The sequence below is a fragment of the Ovis canadensis genome, chromosome 1 (genome assembly GCF_042477335.2).
Source record: "Ovis canadensis isolate MfBH-ARS-UI-01 breed Bighorn chromosome 1, ARS-UI_OviCan_v2, whole genome shotgun sequence".
Classification (NCBI taxonomy): Eukaryota; Metazoa; Chordata; class Mammalia; order Artiodactyla; family Bovidae; genus Ovis; species Ovis canadensis.
Window position 1 is genome coordinate 31,357,270 of NC_091245.1, and position 22,842 is coordinate 31,380,111.

The following is a 22,842-nucleotide window of genomic DNA, read 5'->3' on the forward strand; positions in this document are numbered from 1 at the left end:
ACCTATCAACAGATAATGGGCAAAGAAGATGTGGTACGTACACCATGAAACATTCAGTTCAGTTGCTCAGTCGTGTCCAACTCTTTGTGACCCCATGAACTGCAGCACGCCAGGCCTCCCTGTCCATTACCAACTCCCAGAGTCCACCCAAACCCAAGTCCATTGAGTCTCTGATGCCATCCAACCATATCATCCTCTGTAGTCCCCTTCTCCTCCTACCCTCAATCTTTCCCAGCATCAGGGTCTTTTCAAATGAGTCATGAAATATTGCTGCTGCTGCTGCTAAGTCACTTCAGTCGTGTCCGACTCTGTGCGAACCCATAGACGGCAGCCCACCAGGCTCCTCCATCCCTGGGATTCTCCAGGCAAGAACAGTCAGTCATAAAAAATGAGATCTTGCTATTTGTGTCAACCAACATAGATGGACCTAGAAGGTATTATGCTAAGTGAGATAGACAGAGAAAGACAAATACTGTCTGATTTCATTTATAGGTGGAATCTACAAAACAAGCGAGCAAACATAACAAAACCAAGATATAGATCCAAGATTTGCCTAACTCAAGGTCATGAAGATATATTCCTATATTTTTGTCTAAGAATTTTATAGTTTTTAGCTTTTGCATTTATATCTGTGGCCCATTTTGAATTATTTTTTGTGTATATTGTGAAGAAAGTGTTCAACTTCATTCTTTTGCATATGGATGAAGAGACTTTTCATTCCCCATTGAATCTTCTTAAGGAAGAACATTTTTAACACTCTTGTTAAAAATCAGCTGACCAAGAATGCAAGAGTTTATATATGCATTCTCAGTGATAGTCCATTGATCTATGTATCTATCCTTACGCTAATACCACATTCTACATTTTCTTGCCTAGTTGTCTTGACCAGACTACCAATACAATGTTAAATAGGTGTAGCAAGAGAGAACATCCTTCTCTTGTTCTTGATTTTAGAGGCAAAGCATTCAATCTTTCATCATTAATTATGATGTTACATGTAGGTTTTTGTAGATGTCCTTTATGAAGTCAGATATTTCTTTCATTCCTAGTTTTCCAAGAATTTTTATTATAAATGGGTGAAGAATTTTTTAAATGTACTTTTTGGCATTTATTAGAATTATCCTATTGAAAATCTTATATGGGATAGTATGGTGAGTTGTATTTATTTTTAAATATTAAACTTTGCATTTCTAAAATAAATCTCATTTGGTCAGGATGTATTGTCTTCTTTATTACCTTGCTGGATTTAATTTTGTAAAATGTTCTTAAGGAGATTTGTGTCTATAATTATAAGAAATAATGTATTTTCCTTTCTTTTCAATGTCTTGGTGTAGTTTTGTCAGGGACACTGATGGGCTAACACATGAGATAGGAAATGTTTCCTCTTCTACTTTTTGAAAGTATTTGTGTCAAATTGCTATTACTTTTTCCCACAACTGTTTAGAAGGATTTACCAGTAATTCCATCTGAACTTGGCACTCTGTGTGAAGGTTTTTAATGAACAATTTAATGTTTCAAAAAACAAACAATTTAACAAACTATTTAATGGGTATAGAGATGTTCAGGTTATCTACTTTTTCGTAAGTGAGATTTGATATTTGGTGCACTTTAATAAATTAGTCTAATACTTCTTAGTTGTTATATTTGTAGGTATCAAGTTCTTAATTATATTTTCTTAGTATCCCTTCCGGAGAAGGCAATGGCAACCCACTCCAGTACTCTTGCCTGGAAAAGCCCATGGATGAAGGAGCCTGGTAGGCTGCAGTCCACAGGGTGGCTAAGAGTCGGGCATGACTGGGCGACTTTACTTTCACTTTTCACTTTAAAGCATTGGAGAAGGAAATGGCAACCTACTCCAGTGTTCTTGCCTGGAGAATCCCAGGGATGGGGGAGCCTGGTGGGCTGCCATTTATGGGGTTGCACAGAGTCGGACACGACTGAAGCGACTTAGCAGCAGCAGCAGCAGCAGCAGTATCCCTTCAGTGTATATGAGATTTGCAGTGATGTTTTTTCTTTATTCTTGTATTGCTGGTTAGTTTACATTCATTACTCACCTACTGGATCATTACTCGCTAGATCATCAAAAAAGCAAGCGAGTTCCAGAAAAACATCTATTTCTGCTTTGTTGACTATGCCAAAGCCTTTGACTGTGTGGATCACAATAAACTATGGAAAACTCTGAAATAGATGGGAATACCAGACCACCTGACCTGCCTCTTGAGAAACCTGTATGCAGGTCAGGAAGCAATAGTTAGGACTGGACATGGAACAACAGACTGGTTCCAAATAGGAAAAGGCATATGTCAAGGCTATATAGTGTCACCTTCCTTATTTAATTTATATGCAGAGTATATAATGAAAAACGCTGGACTGGATGAAGCACAACCTGGAATGAAGATTGCTGGAAGAAACATCAATAACCTCAGATATGCAGATGACACCACACTTATGGCAGAAAGTGAAGAAGAACTAAAGAGCCTCTTGATGAAAGTGAAAGAGGAGAGTGAAAAAGTTGGCTTAAAGCTCAACATTAAGAAAACTGAGATTGTGGCATCTGGTCCCATCACTTCATGGCAAATAGATGGAGAAATAGTAGAGACAGTAGCTGACTTTATTTTTTGGGGCTCCAAAATCACTGCAGATGGTGATTGCAGCCATGAAATTAAAAGACGCTTGCTGCTTGGAAGGAAAGTTATGACTAACCTAGACAGCATATTAAAAAGCAAAGACATTACTTTGTCCACAAAGGTCCATCTAGTCAAGGCTCTGGTTTTTCCAGCAGTCATGTATGGATGTGAGAGTTGGACTATAAAGAAAGTTGAGTGCCAAAGAATTAATGCATTTGAATTGTGGTGTTGGAGAAGACTCTTGAAAGTCCCTTGGACTGCAAAGAGATCCAAACAGTCCATCCTAAAGGAGATCAGTCCTGGGTGTTCATTGGAAGGACTGATGTTGAAGCTGAAACTCCAATACTTTGGCCACCTGATGTGAAAACCTCACTAATTTGAAAAGACCCTGAGACTGGGAAAGATTGAGAGCAGGAGGAGAAGGGGACGACAGAGGATGAGATGGTTTGATGGCATCACCAACTCAATGGACAGGAGTTCGGGTGAACTCCAAGAGTTGGTGATGGACAGGGTGGCCTGGAGTGCTTTGGTTCATGGGATCCCAAAGAGTCAGACACGACTGAGCGACTGAACTGAACTGAACTCAACTACAAGTTTATCGATTTTATCCAACTTTTCAAGGAATAAGTTTTTGGCTTAACGCTGGTTTTCTCCAGTGTTTGAACTTTTTCATATTTCACTTGTTTCTCCTCTTTTGCTTTTTATTTTCTTCCTTCCACTTTACATTTTTTCCTTGCTTCTTGAGGTAAATTCTGAGACTACTAAAGAAAGCTTTTCTTCTTCCCTAATATAAAAATTTAGAGCTAAGAGCTTTCTTCTAAGCACTGTTTTAACTGTATCTCATAGTTCAATACATTTTATTTTGGTTATTATTCAATTTAAAGTAATTTTTATTTTTCTTTGTGATTTTCTCCTTGTCCTATGGATTATTTGGAAGTGTTTTACTTAATTATAAATATATGGACTTTTTTTTCTCACAGATATTTTACTTAAAGTTACTGATTTCCAATTTAATTTTGTTAAATTCAAAGAATATATCTTATATGATTTCAATTTTTTTAAATTATTGAGATTTACTTTATGACCCATCCTGTAGTCTGTCTTTTTTTTAACATGCCATGTACACTTAAGAAGAATGTTAATTCTACAGTTGTGGCATTTATATGTACATAATACTCACATATATATAAATTTAATGTAATTATATATATTTATATAATTATACATACATTTTTATATTAAACTATATTTTAAACATATTAAATATATTTTTATATATTAGATTAAGGTGATTGATCATGTTTTTAAGAACTTTATTGTTCTAGTCTTAGCCATTGCTGAACAAAGTGTGTTAAAATAACCCAGTATTATTTTGCATCTGTCTATTTTTCTCTAATTCTATATTGTTTCATGTATTTTAAAGGTCTGCTATTCAGTACGTAAGGACTTCCCTGAGAGCTCAGTTGGTAAAGAATCTGCCTATATTGCAGGAGACCCTTGTTCAATTCCTGGCTCAGGCAGATCTACTGGCCAATGGATAGGTTACCCACACCAGTATTCTTGGTCTTCCCTTGTGCCTCAGCTGGTAAAGAATCCACCTGCAATGTGGGAGACCTGGGTTTGATACTTGGATGGGGAAGATCTTCTGGAGAAGGCAAAGTTCACCCACTCCAGTATTCTGGCCTGGAGAATTCCATGGACTGTACACCATGGGTTTGTTTGCAAAGAGCTGGGCACAACTGAGCGACTTACTTTCACTTCACTTTTTCATTCAGTATATACATATTTATGATTATTATATGTTCCTGATGAACTGATACTTTTTTCATTCCAAAATTATTTATCTTTGGTAATACTCTTCATTTTGATGTATACTTTATCAAATAATAATGAGTGCTAAGTCACTTCAGTCATGTCTGACTCTATACAACCCTACAGACCATATAGCCCTCCAGGCACCTCTGTCCATGGGATTCTCAAGGCAAGGATACTGGAGTGAGTTGCCATAAGCTCCTTCAGGGCATCTTGCCATCAAATAATAATATAGCTAGTCTAATCTTATAGTTAGTTTGTAGGGCATATCATTTTCAACAATTTCAAGAAAACTGAACTTTTAAAATATAAAGTCTTCCTAAGCAGCTTGTAATTGTGTCTTGCTTTTTTATCTATTCTTAAAACCCTATCTTTCAATTGGAGTATTTAATTTACTAACATTTAGCATAATTGGTAATACATATGAACTTATTCTGTTTGTCTCCTGTGTTTTGTTCCTCTATATCCCCCTTTCTTGCCTTCCTTTAAATTATTTACATATTTTAAATTTCAGTTTTAATTGACTTACTGAATGAAGCACAAGCTGGAATCAAGATTGCCAGGCAAAATATCAATAATGTCAGATATGCAGATGACACCACTCTTATGGCAGAAAATGAAGAGAAACTAAAGAGTGTCTTGATGAGAGTGAAAGAGGAGAGTGAAAAAGCTGGCTTAAAACTCAACATTCAAAAAACTAAGGTCATGGCATCCAGTCCCACCTCTTCATGGAAAATAGGTAGGGAAATAATGGAAATAGTGACAGACTTTATTTTCTTGGGCTCCAAAATCATTTTAGATGATGACTGCAGCCGTGAAATTAAAAGATGCTTGCTCTTTGGAAAAAAAGCTATGACAAACCTAGACAGCGTATTGAAAAGCAGAGACATCACTTTGCCAGCAAAGGTCCATCTAATCAAAGCTATGCTTTTTCCAGTAGTCATGTATGGATGTGAGAGTTGGACCATAAAGAAAGTTGAGCGCTGAAGAATTGATGCTTTTGAACTGTGGTGTTGGAGGAGACTTTTGAGAGTCCCATGGACAGCAAGGAGATCAAATCAGTCAATCCTAAAGGAAATCAACCCTGAATATTCATTGGAAGGACTGATGCTGAAGCTGAAGCTCCAATACTTTGGCTGCCTAATGCAATGAATTAATGTGATGAACTGACTCATTAGAAAAGATCCTGATGCTGGAAAAGACTGAAGGCAGGAGAAGGGGACTACAGAGGATGAGATGGTTGGATGCCATCACTGTTTCAATGGACATGAATTTGAGCAAGCTCAGGGAGTTGGTGATGAAGAGGGAAGCCTGGCATGCCATAGTCCATATGGCTGTAGAGTGGGACACGACTGAGCAACTGAACTAAACTGATTGCCTATTTACTCACAATTCTTTGCTTTATTTTTAAATGGGTTTTCTAAATATTACACTGCATATCAACTTTTTACTCTACCTAGATTTGAAACTGTACTGCTTCATATATAATATAAAAAACTTGCAACCATTTAAGTCCACTTAACTCCTCACCAAGAATTGATGCTTTTGAACTGTGGTGTTGGAGAAGACTCTTGAGAGTCCCTTGGACTGCAAGGAGATCCAACCAGTCCATTCTGAAGGAGATCAACCCTGGGATTTCTTTGGAAGGAATGATGCTAAAGCTGAAACTCCAGTACTTTGGCCATCTCATTCGAACAGTTGACTCATTGGAAAAGACTTTGATGCTGGGAGGGATCGGGGGCAGGAGGAGAAGGGGATGACAGAGGATGAGATGGCTGGATGGCATCACTGACTCGATGGACGTGAATCTGAGTGAACTCTGGGAGATGGTGATGGACAGGGAGGCCTGGCGTGCTGCTATTCATAGGGTCACAAAGAGTCAGACACGACTGAGCGACTGAACTGAACTGAACTAATTCCTCACCATCCTTTATGTTGTAGTTATCACATGTATCTTCAAATATTATAAACTGCTCAAGAAAATATTAAAAATGTTTCTTTATATATTAACATGTATTTTAAGAATTTAAGGGAAAAAGTAGACTTTTATATCCAGCTATATATTTACCAATGGTACTCATTCCTTCTTAAGGATCTGAGTTCCATCCGGTTCCATTCCCTTCACTCTGAATAATTTTCATTGTCATGTCTGGTAACACAGTTCAAATAGCAACACATTCCCTTGGTTTTTCTTCAGCTGAAAGATTTATTTTGCCTTCAGGCTTGAAAAACATTTTCATTGGCTATAGAATTCCTACTTGAATTTTGGTTTGTCTTTTCTCCCATGCTTTTAAGATATTTTTTCACGGTCTTCATGAAAATCTTCCTTTAATTGCCATGGAAAGTCCGCAGTTATTCAATCTTTTGTTCCCCTTTCTGTAGTGTGCTCATTTTTTATCTGGCTATTTCAAAATTTTCTCTTCATCTTTGGTTTTCAGGCATTTGACTATGCTGAACCCAAGTATCATTATCATCAAATTTATGCTATTAATATTTGGAATTCACTGAGTTTCTTGAATCATTTTATTTTCTTCACACCATTATTTCTCTCTTCCTTAAATTGGATCATTTCTAGTGATCTAATTTCAAATCACTCTTTCCTCCATCATCTCCATTCTACTAGTGAATTAATCCAGTAAATATTTAATTTCAGATATTGTATTTTTTCACTTCAAAAATTTTCACTTATTTTTGTATTCTGTGTTTCTCAGCTGAGAATTTCTCTTTGTATTCATTAAAGCATATTTAATTTTATCTCACTCAGCTATTATACCTTCTTAAAAGTCCATATCTTATAATTTGACTTTCTGGGATAGTTCAAAGTTTGGCATCTATTGAGTTTTTTTTTTTTCTTTTTTTGTCCATTCAAGATTGGTTTGTATTTTTCTGACTCAAATATTTTGAGTAATTGTGGACTGTATCCTGGGCATTGTAAATTTTTATATTTGTGGATTCTAAATTTTGTTATAGTCCTCTAAAAGAGTTTGTTTTGTTTTGTTCTGTTTTGTTTTAGTGGGTGTTTAACTTAGTTATCCTAAAGTTACATACTATCATACCTGTCATGGGCAGAGGCTCATATCTCGGTTCAGGCATTTAAGACTTGATGGAAGCTGCTTTCAATTGCCCCACACATACATGCATGGTTCAGGGGTCATCTAAAAACTTGAGGTTGAGTTAAGGGTTCATTATGCTGTGACTTTCTCTTTTTCAGGGTTTTCCCCTAACTCTCCCATGGTTCTGGTTGCCTCAGGGCTTATTCACCCAGTTCATGTGGCCCAAACCATGGCAGGCATTTCTATCAAGATTTTAGTCATATGGCGCCTCCTCCACCATGATCATGGGTGCCTTCAAAGTAAAGCCACAGAAAACAAAGACCTCGTTCCATTTAGTTTCCTCATCTCCAGTTTTAATTCCTTCTAAACTCTGCTGCTTTTGTTTAGTCACCAAAGCCTTTGGTTCATGTTGCATAGATTTTTTTAGAGTTCTATTATTTGCAGCACTTTAGTACTTCACACTGGAAGTGAAACTTTAATTCTGTATATTAATTTAATAATTTTTATATATTTTATGTTCAACTTCATAACTTTAAATTTTTATGAAGTCGTTAACTGAAACAATAGGGATCTCTTCCTAAACATATCCAGTCTAAAATTACATTTTATGATCCCCATGTTGCCATCTACTTCATCCTCAGCATCCAACTTAATTTCTTATTTTGTTTGGTTGTACAGTATTGACAAACCCTGATTTATATGGGTATATAGTTGCAAAACATAGAGTCTTTTTAAAAAACAATTTATCTTAGGCTATCAATCATTAAAACAGAAACTATTGAGGTCTTCATAAAGAGGAATTAAGTTGGCAATAAGATCCTCTAGTCCAAGTTTTTATAGACATTCCATGAAAAGTAGACATCTTCTGTCAAATATATTTGAGGAAGTTTGGCTGGTATATTTTACTAGACTAGCATTACATATTGACAACTCTGAGGAGAAATTATTCAAATTTAACTTAATTCTAGTGTTTTCCAAAACTGTTAACCCCTGAATCCTTACTTCAAACATATCCACTAACAAACTGTAAAATCAGTATTCCAAATTTTGGAAAATAGAACTATATGTAATACCAAAGAAAAGAAAAAGGAACTAGCTTCTACATGTACCTATTATATAGTAGCATTGACTCCTAAATATATAGTATTTTCTTTTCACATACATGAGAAAACTGAGGCACAATAATGCTTTGTTTCATTTTTTCTCCAATTTTATTGAAATATAATTGATATACAACATTGCATTAGTTTAAGGTATACCTAATTATAAAGCCTCTTGATGAAAGTGAAAGAGGAGAGTGAAAAAGTTGGCTTAAAGCTCAACATTCAGAAAACGAAGATCATTGCATCTGGTCCCATCACTTCATGGGAAATAGATGGGGAAACAGTAGAAACAGCGTCAGACTTTATTTTTGGGGGCTCCAAAATCACTGCGGATGGTGACTGCAGCCATGAATTTAAAAGACGCTTACTCCTTGGAAGAAGTTATGACCAACCTAGATAGCATATTCAAAAGCAGAGACATTACATTTCCGACTAAGGTCTGTCTAGTCAAGGCTATGGTTTTTCCAGTGGTCATGTATGGATGTGAGAGTTGGACTGTGAAGAAGGCTGAGCACTGAAGACTTGATGGTTTTGAACTGTGGTGTTGGAGAAGACTCTTGAGAGTCCCTTGGACTGCAAGGAGATCCAACCAGTCCATTCTGAAGGAGATCAGCCCTGGGATTTCTTTGGAAGGAATGATGCTAAAGCTGAAACTCCAGTACTTTGGCCATCTCATTCGAACAGTTGACTCATTGGAAAAGACTTTGATGCTGGGAGGGATCGGGGGCAGGAGGAGAAGGGGATGACAGAGGATGAGATGGCTGGATGGCATCACAGACTCGATGGACGTGAATCTGAGTGAACTCCAGGAGTTGGTGATGGACACGGAGGCCTGGCGTGCTGCGATTTATGGGGTCGCAAAGAGTCAGACACGACTGACTGACTGAACTGAACTGAACTGAATTATTTGATAAATGTATATATTGTGAAATAATTACTACAAAGGTTAGTTAACATCCATCACCTGCAACTTTTTTCTTATGATGAGAACTTTTAAGATCAACTTTTTAAAGAGATTTACAAATATACAATATAGCATTGTTGACTACAGTCATAATACTGTACATTATTACATCCCCAGGGCTTTTTTATTTTATACTTGGAAGTTTGCACCTTTTGACCACCTTCACCCATATCCTCAATCCGTTGCCTCTGGCAACCACCAACCCATTCTCCGTTTCTATGAATTCAGTTGTTTAGATGCTACATATATTATGAGTGAGGTCATACAGTATTTTTCTGACCTTTTTCCACTTAATATAATGCCCTCAAGGTCCAACTATGCCATTACAAATGTCAGGGTTTGCTTTTTTATGGCTGAATAAAATTCCATTGTATATATTTACCGTATCTTCTTTATCCACCATCCACTGATGGACACTCAGGTTGCTTTTATGTCTTGGCTATTGTAAATAATGCTGCAATAAGCATGGGAATGCAGATATCTTTTCAATATTCTGTGTGGCTTTTTAACTATAAAAAAGTAGTATCATATCCCATGGGGCTTGCAGTATCCTTTCTTAGCCAAGTTCTGTAGCTTCAATCCCACCCAAGTGCCAAAGCGGATGTAGTGGGAATGGAGTTAAGAAGGGGCCAGGATCCAGGAATTACTAGACTACTAGCCAGGGCAATGAACCAGTGTTAATATTCAGAACAGCCAAGGCAGTGACCAGGAAAACAATGCTGATCAACAGAAATAAAAGAGTTGGGCAAATAAAGAAGGACATTCAGCTGCAATATGAATACTTGTGGAGGTCAGAAATAAGATAGACTTAGGAAGGATGAAAGTGAGAGGGAAAGCAGTTCAAAACTAAGGCCATTTTACAAGGGGATTAGAATCTTGTATAGCAGTGAGTGTAACTATTTTAAAGAATTGTTTAAGAAAATGCGTAGCTTAATAAAAGAGATAATGAGTTTTGAATGATAATGAGTTTTGAAAGAGATAATGAGCTAAAGAATGTCATAGAGAAATGACAGTTGAAGGTTAGAGCAGTTATGGATGCAAGATATGAATAAATCTTGACATCAAGAGAGGATTCAAATGGCCAAAGAGAGAAGGAAAAAGTATTTATATAGTACTAGTTATATAACCATCAAGAATTTTACCCTTCCTTACCTGTCAGATGGCACATTTGTATCATTCCCAGTATAAAAATTCCAGGAAATGATTTATAAATTTCAAACTTTATTGAAGACCTACTATGTGAAAATTCTCAAAAATGTAATTGATATTTCTGTATTTTAAAGCATAATAGTTAACTTTGCTTTCATAATAGCAAACTTCTTTTCATTATCCAATTCCCAAGATTGGTACTTATAAAATAGACTTTACAGAATGGAGAAGAAATTAGACAATTGATATAACCCAGTGTCCAAATTTGTGGCTTCAGAGTTACTCCCCACCATAAAATTATCTTTGCAAGACAAGTGACAAATTGTATCACTATAATTTTTTAAAGAGGAAACTTTATTTTTTTCAAGCATTTCAACTTTTACTGAAATGTTTGCCCAGCCTGCACTTCTACGAGACCACAATCTATCCTCAATCATCAACTTTGTGCTAGCAATTTTTGCAAGCTCCTGAGGGTACATATAGTCCTATATATGTTATTTCCCTGTAAAGACCATTTTCATTATGAAGGTGATTAAATTCAGAAAAAAAAAGAGACAATGTCACACAGTCTTAGGATGCAGGGATAACCTCTGTTAAGAGTTCATTGTACTTTCTTCCAGTGTGTTTCTAATTTAAATAATTGTGATCAAACATTACATATAAGACATGTAGATTTTTAAATATCTACATTTTCTGATTCTAATACTATTATAGACTAATTCTTACAGTTCTGAAGGCTGGTAAATCCAAGATTAAGGTGCTGGAAAATTCAGTTCCTGGTGAAAGTCTTCTTTCTGATTCCCAGATAGATGGCCATCACACATTGAGGGTAGGGGGAACTCTTGTCTCTCATATGCTTTTTCTCAAAAGACACTAATCCCACCATAAGGGCCTCCATCCACATGACCTAATTACCTCCCAAAGGCCCCATCCCTCAGAAATATCACATTGAGAATTAATGTTTCAACATATGAATTTTAGGGCAACACAAACATATAATCTATAGCACCCTATAGAAAGGCCTGATGGAGATACTGTTCTTCCCTATCACCTAACTTACTACAGCAGCCTCAACTCCTCTGAGGCAGATAAGAGAAAGGAGATGGAAGTGAAGGCAGGTAATCCAGGGTTAGAATTTGGGTCCAGTTCAGTTCAGTTAAGTTCAGCCACTCAGTGGTGTCCACTGTTTGCAACCCCATGGAATGCAGCATGCCAGGCCTACCTGTCCATCACTAGTTCCCAGAGTTTACTCAAACTCATGTGCATTGATGATGTTATCAATGATGCCATCCAACCATCTCATCCTCTGTGTCCCCTTTTCCCACCTTCAATCTTTCCCAGCATCAGGGTCTTTCCAAATGAGTCAGCTCTTCACATTGGTGGCCAAAGTATTGGAGTTTCAGCTTCAACATCAGTCCTTCCAATGAATATTTAAGACTGATTTATTTTAAGATTCACTGGTTGGATCTCCTCATTGTCCAAAGGACTCTCAAGAGTCTTCTCCAACACCACAATTCAAAAGCATCAATTCCTCAGCATTCAGCTTTCTTTATAGTCCAACTCTCACATCTATACATGACTACTGGAAAAACCATAGCTTTGACTAGACAGACCTTTGTTGGAAAAGTAATGTCTGTACTTTTTAATACGCCATCTAGGTTGGCCATAACTTTTCTCCCAAGGAGTAAGCGTCTTTTAATTTCATGGCTGCAGTCACCATCTACAGTGATTTGGAGCCCCCAAAAATAAAGTCTGTCACTGTTTCCACCCCATCTATTTGTCATAAAGTGATGGGACCAGATTCCATGATCTTAATTTTCTGAGTGTTGAGTTTTAAGCCAACATTTTTACTCTCTTCTTTCACTTTCATCAAGAGGCTCTTTAGTTCCTCTTTCTCCCAAAAGGGTGGTGTCATCTGCGTATTTAAGGTTATTGATATTTCTCCCAGAAATTGATTCCAGGTTGTGCTTCATCCAGCTCAGTATTTCCCATGATGTACTCTGCATATAAGTTAAGTAAGCAGGGTGACAATATACAGCCTTGACATGCTCCTTTCCAGATTTGGAACCAGTTTGTTTTTCCATGTCCAGTTCTAACTGTTGCTTCCTGACCTGCATACAGATTTCTCAAGAGGTCTGATATTCCCATCCCTAAAATATTCCATAGTTTGTGGTGATCCACACAGTCAAAGGCTTTGGCATAGTCAATAAAGCAGAAATAGATGTTTTTCTGGAACTCTCTTGCTTTTTCGATAATCCAGTGGATGTTGGACATTTGATCTCTGGTTCCTCTGCCTTTTCTAAAACCAGCTTGAACATCTGGAATTTCATGGCTCATGTACTGTTGAAGCCTGGCTTGGAGAATTTTGAGCATTACTTTACTAGCATGTGAGATGAGTGCAATTATGCGGTAGTTTGAGCATTCTTTGGCATTGCCTTTCTTAGGGATTGGAATGAAAATGGACCTTTTCCAGTCCTGTGGCCACTGCTGCGTTTTCCAAATTTGCTGGTGTATTGAGTGTAGCACTTTCTCAGCATCATCTTTCAGGATTTGAAATAGCTCAACTAGAATTCCATCACCTCCACTAGCTTTTTTCATAGTGATGCTTTCTAAGGCCCACTTGATTTCACATTCCAGGACGTCTGGCTCTAGGTGAGTGATCATACCATTGTGATTATCTGGGTTGTGAAGACCTTTCTTGTATACTTCTTCTGTGTATTCTTGCCACCTCTTCTTAATATCTTCTACTTCTGTTAGAATTTGGCCAAATGGCTATTATATAAGAGACAGGATAAAGGAACTTAGAGTATTGGTGACAGAGTTATGGAAATGAAGGACCACTCAGTCTAAACTTGAAAAGGAGAGAAGTAAAAAAAAAAAAAAGAAGAAGAAGAAGAAGGATGATGGATTGGGAGCAAGGAGGAATCAATCAGTGTACTGGAGAAGTTCCCAAAGGGGTCAAATAATTATTGTACTAATAGTAATTTAACAAGCACACTGGAACGGTACAAGATTATAGAGAGAAAATAGAATGCCCAAACTAGTTATTTTAGAGTTGGAAATATTTTGAGCAATAAGATACAGAATAGAACTGACAGAGTGAAGAGTTGAAATGGAGTAAGGAAGGAAATGGAGCAATTAAGGCCTCAGGGCACCTTTGTCATCCTTCAGATGATGAGATCTACTTGGATAAGGAAAGGGCTTCAAATGGGGAGGACTCTGATTCAGCCTGTGATGCTTAGTGAGGATGTGGGAGAGACCAAGTAAACAGGAGATGCTGGTGATGGGGGTGGGTGGAGATACGTAAGATGAGCACAGGCCCCGTGGACACTGGTTTCTTACAGGATGCTGAAAGAGACAGGAATCTGGGAGCAGAAATAGGACACAAACAACTAAACCAACCCACTGCAATACCAAGGTTCATATGAGAAAATAAGGAGCCCTTGCACAAGGAATCTTCTTGGGAGGGTGGTCTGGGAAGGGAAAGTCCAGCAATACGAAATCAAGTTTCAGTTCAGATGCTGGGAGCCAGCGTGAGGAATCCTGCCCATGGCAAGCGAACAGTCTGGGAAGAAGATTCTGGGGTAGTGATCCCATAGACAGAAAGGAAGGGCTTAGAAGTTTTCAGAGAATTAGAGAGCTAGGTCAAGGATGAGGGCTTTACCTAATCTGTGGTGATACTGGTAAAACTGAAGACCATAGGGCTTATAATTCTGGTGGTGTTTAAAAGAGAAACGAAAGCCTTAGTGGAAAGATGTGCTTGGCTAAGAGGACACTGGCCCTTACAGAGGGCATGACCCACTTGTGTCGAGTTCCTGGGAACACCAGCAGCTTGAGTCTGAAATTCCTTGCCCTGCTTAGCTGCTGTGTGGAAGGAAAAAACTGTTCCCACAGGAGGCCTTGGACTGGACTGGGCAGTACCCTGTCCCTGGGGCTGGAGATCAGAGACCAGGACCCACACGCACAGAGGAGCTGCTGTGGCCACGCTAGGTACCACCAGTATCAGCACAGAAGGCATAGTTGGGACATGCCAGGCCTTTGATGTTGTTATCTTTGATCCATAATCCCTCATCTGCAATTGTGAAACTCAAAAAGCTTTGAAAAACTTGAGGAATTGTTTTGTTTGCAAGTCTGTGGCAAACTCATTCGGCAGCAACCCCCCGCCCCCACCTCCAAATTTATGTGAGGCAATTTGTTATATTTATATATCCCACTTAAAACACAATTCAAACATTATGTTTCAGGAAAAAACAATACACTATGTGCCTCGTCATGGCCAAAAGTTAACTGTCAATCTGATGCATCTGTATTATGAGCTTTTGCCTTTTTCTGTGTCTCATTTTACAGTAAAATATTAAGGGAAGTTCTGTCGATATCTAACCAGATGGTGTTTTAAAATGGCAATCTTGTCCTATAACTTTTAATATTTATTTATTATTTTAATTGGAGGATAATTAATTACAATATTGTGATAGCTTCTGCCATACATCAACTGAAATATATACATTGCCATATATAAAATAAATAGCAAGAGGGAGTTTGATGTATGGAGCAGGGGAACCCAAAGCCGATGCTCTGTAACAACCTGGAGGGATAGAGTCGGGAGGGAGGGGTCACATGCGTGCCTATGGCCGATTCATGTTGTATAATTTTTGATACCTTCCTTCTCCCAAGCGTTTTAGTACCATTCCTGAGATAGTGTACCTTGAATTAGTGCTACTTAATTATTTTATTAATTAAGGAGCATACTCCTCTGAAAGGGAAATTTTGCATCTACCCTAATCCCTGTTTCTGCTACCTTTCCTATCCTTTATGTTTATGGGTTCTAAGTAAAAGCAAAACAAGAAAGCAAACAAAACAGAAAGCAAACCAGAAAGCTTACCTAGAGTGCTTTCATCACTGAAACAAAGTAACTACTCCATGGCTTCAGTAAGAAGTAAGAGGTGAAGCATTGTGTGCTGACAGATATAAATCGAAATTGAAGGGCTGAAGAGGAAGGGTTGATAGGGCTGACTGAGAGCCCACCCCAGCAGTTGAACCTCTTCTAATCACTAGGCCCGTGACCTTGGTCAGATCACTTAAACTCTACCTCATTTAAACTCTGGCATCCGCATCAAGAATATGGGAGCAATAATAAGGCACCTATTTCTTTGAATATAGGATTAAATTGGGGTCACATGCATAAAGTGGTTGGCTCACAGTACACCTGAACTCAAGTATAATTTTCTAATGGTATCATTCAGTTTCACCTAGGGTGCCACTCCATGTCTCCAATCCATGCATTTAAACTCTAGTTTAAAAATAAGCAATGACAGCACCATAATTGTAAAGACAAAGGCACAAAATTCAAGTTAATATAATTTCATCATGTGACCCAATTCCATCATGTGCTTCCATCTGTATGATCATCTGGAGTTTATATTTGCATTTAAAATTTAAAACAGTAGAACAGACAGGTGTAACATTTTTGTTTATACTATGATATTTATTTTTAGCTTTTACTAACAAGGTAATGTATACCCAATTTAATTTTTTAAAGTGTTATATCCTGCCTGTCATTTCCTATCATTATTTGTTTTGTTTCATATTTATCACTAAAAATAATTTTGACATTTTGTGGTGAAGGTGGTACTAAGTGATTTGCTTCAGGTGTCAGATATGCTAGGTTCACCACTCTTAGTAATTTCTAAAGTGCTTTTATAACATTGTTATGAGTCACCAAACCCATAGTAGTTTCTGGTTCGCTTTGAATCTTGACTCTACCAAGTCAAGAGTGTCTCTAAGTGGTTTTCTCCTTCCAGTCATGGTTTCTCACTTGGAAAATAGGGGTAGGAAGAGCTGTGCCACAAAATTGCCTTCAGGATTGAGTGGAATAACACAGCATAGTGGCTGCCCAAAGCAGGTGCCACTTCCAAGTGTGTCTCTTTTCCTTTCCATGTGTATGAGAATAGAGATGCAGATGTATAGAACAGACTTTGAAGGCAGTAGGGGAAGGAGGGGGTGGGACAATGAGAGAGTAGCTCTAAAATCTATACCTGCCATATGCAAAATAGATAGCTAATGGGAAGATGCTGCATAGCACAGTGAGCTCCACCTGGTATTCTGTGACAACCTAGAAGGGTGGGATGGGGTGTGGGATTGGGGAGAGGTTCAATAGGGAGGGGACATATGTGTCCTTATGGCTGATCCACATTGTATGGCAGAAGCCAACACAATATTTAAAAGCAATCATCCTCCAATTAAAAATAAATTTAGAAAAAGAATAAATTACACTGACTGATCTCTAAAACCCCTCCTAGCTAGGACTGCCTATGATCCTATGATCATAATATGCATACATTCAGGCCTGCATATCATGTCCTAAGTAGCCACTTCCTCCACATGGGAAAATCCTCAGTCCTGAAGGTTCAGATGTATTCAGCAGACCCCTCATTCATGTTCCATTGCCACAGGAACAATATCCTATATCTATCCAAGGTTAGAGACCATAACTGCTCAACTAAAGCTGCTGCTGGTATATATTAATCACATGGCACACATTTTCAAAGCATTGTCAGGAATATTGGTGGGGGGCATGTTGGGGAGGGAGCAGGTCTGCGTGAAACAAGGCATCTATTACATTGTTGAGTTGTTGTTGTTGTTGTTCAGTTGCTCAGTGGTGTCCAACTCTTTGCAACACCATTGACTGTAGCACACCAGGCTTCCCTGTCCTTTACCATCTCCCAGAACTTGTTCAAACTCATGTCCGTTGAGTCAGTGATGCCATCCAACCATCTCATCTTCTGTCATCCCCTTCTCCTGCCTTCAATCTTTCCCAGCATCAGGGTCTTTTCTAATGAGTCATTTCTTCACATCAGGTGGCCAACGTATTGGAGCTTCAGCTTTAGCATCACTCCTTCCAATGAAGATTCAGGACTAATTTCCTTTAGGATTGACTGGTTTGATCTCCTTGCTGTCCAAGGGACTCTCAAGAGTCTTCAACACCACAGTTCAAAAGCATCAATTCTTTGGTGCTTGGCCTTTACAGCCCCACTCTCACATCCATACATGGCTACTGGAAAAATCGTTGCTTTGACTAGATGGACCTTTGTTGGCAAAGTAATGAGTCAAGTTGATAATTCTATATTCCTACTTTTCATTTCAGGTTCTCTATTTTAGAAGCCACCAGGGCCTCCACACTATGTCAGATCTTCCTTGCTAGCCCTTAAATTTAGGGAGATTTGTCTTTCAAAATTAGAGCAAAAATAAAATTGTTTTAATGCATTTGCCTTTTAAACTGTGAAATTTCCGTTCATTTCCTTTGAGTTTGTGATGAAAGATCATTGTTCTTTTTCCCAACTCTGAGATGACTGTGGTTCCATGAAAGGAAGGACAAATATATTTATTTTAATTAGCATTTGAATTATAACTTCTGCATCATTACTTTCATATTACTGATAAAATGCTGCTACTGACATTTCATTTAATCTTCATATACAATACACTGCTATTAAGATGCTGGTATTAGTCCCATTATATGTGAGGCCCAGAGCCTCTGGGGCTGAAACAATGGGACCACATAACACAGACTCTTGGGTCTGTGCTCAGTTTCCAACAATCCTTAGTGCTTCTCTCCAATGACTTAGTCTGTGGATCAGGCACCCCCATGGGGCTGTCAGCAAAGTGAGAATATAATCAGTATCCTCTTCTCCTTTATTTCTCCAGAGTTAGTACAGATAGAAACTTCTGAAAAATTATCAGCCAAAGAATGGAAGAAAGGTCGGCTTTTAACAAGAAATTTTACAAATCATATTTCTTTTAATCAGTACATCCATTCTTCCTTCGGTACCACTATATAATCCCATTGGTAGGGATGAAGAAGTAGAAGTGAAGGGAGGTATGGAATTACTTCCAAATCCCACAGCTAGTAGGAGGAAAGGAAAGGAAAGGACTTGAACACAGGTCTTCTGGAGCTCATTTCTGGGCTCTTTTCAAGAGATCATCAAGTAGCCAGGCTACACTGCAGGCAAAAGGCCAGAAATTCCCCCTTACTCAGGTGAGGAGACACAAGGGTCCTGAGAATGATGAGAGAGCTGCAGGGTCCCAGGAAAGGGACAAGGAGGCCTCAGAGAGCTTGGGCTTAGCAACCAGAGGTAAACAGTCAGGACGATGGACTCTACTGCAATGTTGAATCATATGCTTCAAAGAATAAGACTAAACAATTTTCACCCTCATAACCGTCATTCCAGAGGCAACGTCAGACCAACCGCTAAACCACAGGGACCGGCGAGGGGTCCTCTCATGACCGTATGAAATCTCATAGCCACCTTTTACCCTGAGGAGGGCAGAGGGAGTTCTGGAAGAGCTGAAACTGAGCTAACTTTCACCCTTGAATTCCTCTTGTCCACTCCTCACTGCAAAGAAGGGTGAGATTCATGAGCAAAATCAGAGTCACTGTAAGAAATAAAGAAGCTGTGTTTTATCACAGTTGAGTCTTGGTGCACACTTAGCATGACATTTCCTAAAGCTTATTGAGAATTTATTTGTTAATCTCTACAGAGAGGGCAAAAAGAGAGCATAATGTCCACAGAAGAAGCGCAGGTTTGTCTATGACAAATCATTGTGTTTTCATTCAAATAATATTTTCAACTACTTACTGTAAGTTAGGCCTTGGAAATAGCGAGCAAAACAGAAAATGTAGTGAGCTTACTATGCAAAGTGAAGCTGAGGAGTTTGGTAACTGGCCCAGGGTCAAATAATTAATAAACTAAACTGTAGAGCCAGTATCTAAACTTAGGTATGTCTGATTCCAAAGCCCATCCTCTTTCTCCTCATCCTACTAGTTGATTATGAACTGGAAAAATACAGAACTTTGTGCCTATAGCTCTTTTCTTATAAATAAACAACAGAAATTTATATCCAAGAATCATGGTCCTGGCAGGTTCATTGTCTAGCTCACATGTGGCCATCCTCTCACTGTGTCCTTATGTGGTAAAAGGGCAAGGATCTCTGGGTTTCTGGGATCTGCTTTTTCCCAGTCTTATTCTTATTGAGGTACAGGTGATTTAAAATGTTCTGTTAGTAAAACAGTGATTCAGCCATATATATACATATATGCTTTTTCAGATTCTTTTACATTACAGTTATTATAAGATATTCAGTATAGTTCCCTGTGCTATACAGTAGATCCATGTTGTTGATTTAATTTATATATATTTATATATATGTTTATATATTTTATATATATATATGTTAGTTGCAAACTCCTAATTTATCATTGCCCTCCTCCACTATCCTCTTTGGTAACCATAAATTTGTTTTCTATGTTTGTGAGTCCGTACTGTTTTGTATTAATAAATAAGTTGATTTGTATTATTTTTTTAGATTCCACAAATAAGTGATAACCCATGATATTTGTCTTTGCCTAACTTACTTCACTTAAAGTGATAAGTCTAGGTCCATAAAAAGAATGAAATAATGCCATTTGCAGCAATGTGGATGGACCTAAAGGTTGTTTTTTTAAGCCCAGATGTATAACTTATACTGCTTAATGCATCTCTAACTTCTCTTAACATTTCTTAAAGAAGCTGGGGCCCTAAGTCTGTGCATCTGTGTCACCTAACTAGTGATGACATTTGCACTGTTTCAAGAAAACGAAACTGAGTCATAGAAATTAAATACTACAATAATGTTTCTAAAGTGTCGTCCCTGGACCAACAGTGTCAGCTTCACCTGGGGATTTGCTATAGAGGCAACTTCTCAGGCCATACTTCAGACCCACTGAATTGACAATTCTGGGTGTGGGGCCCAGAACTTTGTATTTTAATGAGCTCTCCAGATAACTGAGATGCACACTGTTGTTTGAGAACCACTGTCTTAATGTTAGTTGCTCAATCATGTCCAACTCTTTTCGACTCCATAGACTATAGTCCACCAGTCTCCTTTGTTCATGGAATTGTCCAGGCAAGAATACCGCAGTGGGTAGCCATTCCCTTCTCCAAGGGATCTTCCTGACCGAGGGATGGAACCTGGGTATCCTGCATTTCAGGCAGATTCTTTATCATCTGAGCCACTAAGAAAGGGGAAGTGCTAGTTACGATGAACATCAGCACACCTCAGAATCCCTCTTGACACAGAGATCCAAGAAGCTACTACCAGAGTTCCTGAGTTAGCACTTACAAGGAGACCTACTTGCCTTTATGGGTCATTCCACCAACTAATTCAACAGATGAGAAAAATGAGGTCCAGAGAAAGAAAGGGACGTATGCAGGGTCACAGAGCAAAATAGTGATACAAATAAAGTAGAATCCAGTTCGGTTCTTCCAAATACCACAGTGGCTTGGCTGAAGCAGTATTTTCTGATGAACAGAATGTGAAAAGGTAGGGTGGGGATTAAGGGGGAAGTTAATAATTTTTTAGGCCAAGATGTGGGACCTGGTAGAGGAAGCAGCACACAGCCGGGGTCGAGATGGAATCTGACACCCAACTTGGGGTTGGACTAGGCCGGCATGAAGCACCGGAGGCAAAGGAGAAATCTGAGCTGGAGATGGAAGGGCATCTCTCTCTCCCTCATACCCTGTTTGGGCTGCTTCCAGCTCCCGTAGATTCCACCTCTGTTTTGCCATTTGGATGAATTACCTTGCTTGGCGTCTGTTTCCTGGACCCTCCTCCACCCACCACTACGGGATCTGATCTCCATCCATCTTCACCCAGCCTGAGAGCCCCAGAGAGCTCTGGAAAGGCTCCAGTCCACAGTAGAAATGAGAAGCACAACTTCATAGGGGCCCTGCTGTTGGTGAGTAGAGGCAGGGAACAGGATCACCTAATCCTTGCGAAATGACCGGGGGGCAATCAAGCAGGTAAAGAATGCTTTGTTTAGAGGGAAAAACAAAGGAACAAAAAAATCACTCTACAACCTTGAGTCCATCAACTCTTCCAAACAAGTTATTGTTGCGTTGTTTTTATCAATTCTATCAAGAATATTCATTCAGTGTATACATAACACGAAAGTAGCTGAATTGGTGTAAATAACTGGATTTTTTTTTATCTTTAATCCAGATGCTAGTGATTTCATCCCAATTGGAATTCCCATCACTTAACTAATCCGGTAAGATACTTAATATCTTCAAGCCTCGATTGTTTCATGTGTCAAATTAAAATAATAATTGATATAATTCATGCTTTATCCATCTCATTGGATGAGGTCAAGTGAGATAATCGTTGTGAAAGTGCTTTGTAATCTGTAAAATATCACACAGATGTGAACTCTATATTGTTATCATCACTTCAAATTTCCTCGGCCAACTTCTACAACCCTGATTGACTGATGTATTTTATGGCTACATACTAGAGCTTATCATGAGAAGGAAATGTTCCACCCCTGACACCTTAAACTCTAATATACAAATCTCTGCTTCTAATTTCCTATCAGTCCAGTTTTCCCTTCCTTACGCCTACCACACATATTTTGTGACCTCATCACAACCCTTTAGTTCTTTGATGTTTTTTTTTTCCCACTATTAGCCTCTTTCCACCTTCATTTCCTTTCCTGTCCACTAGAACTACAGTGTCTATTATGTAATCATTTTGCGACAAATGCACTCACCCTCCCAATCTCTTGCTCTTCCATCATGCAGTAAATTCCCTACATACAAATGAGGTCCATCTTGAGAGCATGTTCAGAAGTCTAATTTGTTCCGAAGCCCAACAAAGTTAGCTCAGGTACCCAACTAACACAACCAGTTATACAGTACTGTACTATAATAGGTTTATAATACTTCTCACACAAATAATACATTAAAAAGCAAACAAAAATGAAGGAAACATTTTCAATCTTATAGTATAGTATGAAAAGTACAGTAGTACAGTATAACAGCCAGCATAGAGGAGCTGGTACTGAGTGAACAGGCAAGAAGAGTTATAGAGGAGGGGAGAGAGGATGTGGGAGATAGCAGACCGGAAGGATCATTAGCAATAGGACCTGGAGGGCAAGCTGCCGTCTCACTCACTCCTGATTTTAATGGTGCACCTTCTGATTTCTTGTTGGATTCAATTCCATCTACCCTCCTAAAAAAATGATCCAGTGATGTCTGGGGAGTATCTCTTTTTCTCTTGTTGGAGATGACATGATAGCGCTGGATTGCATTATGAATGGC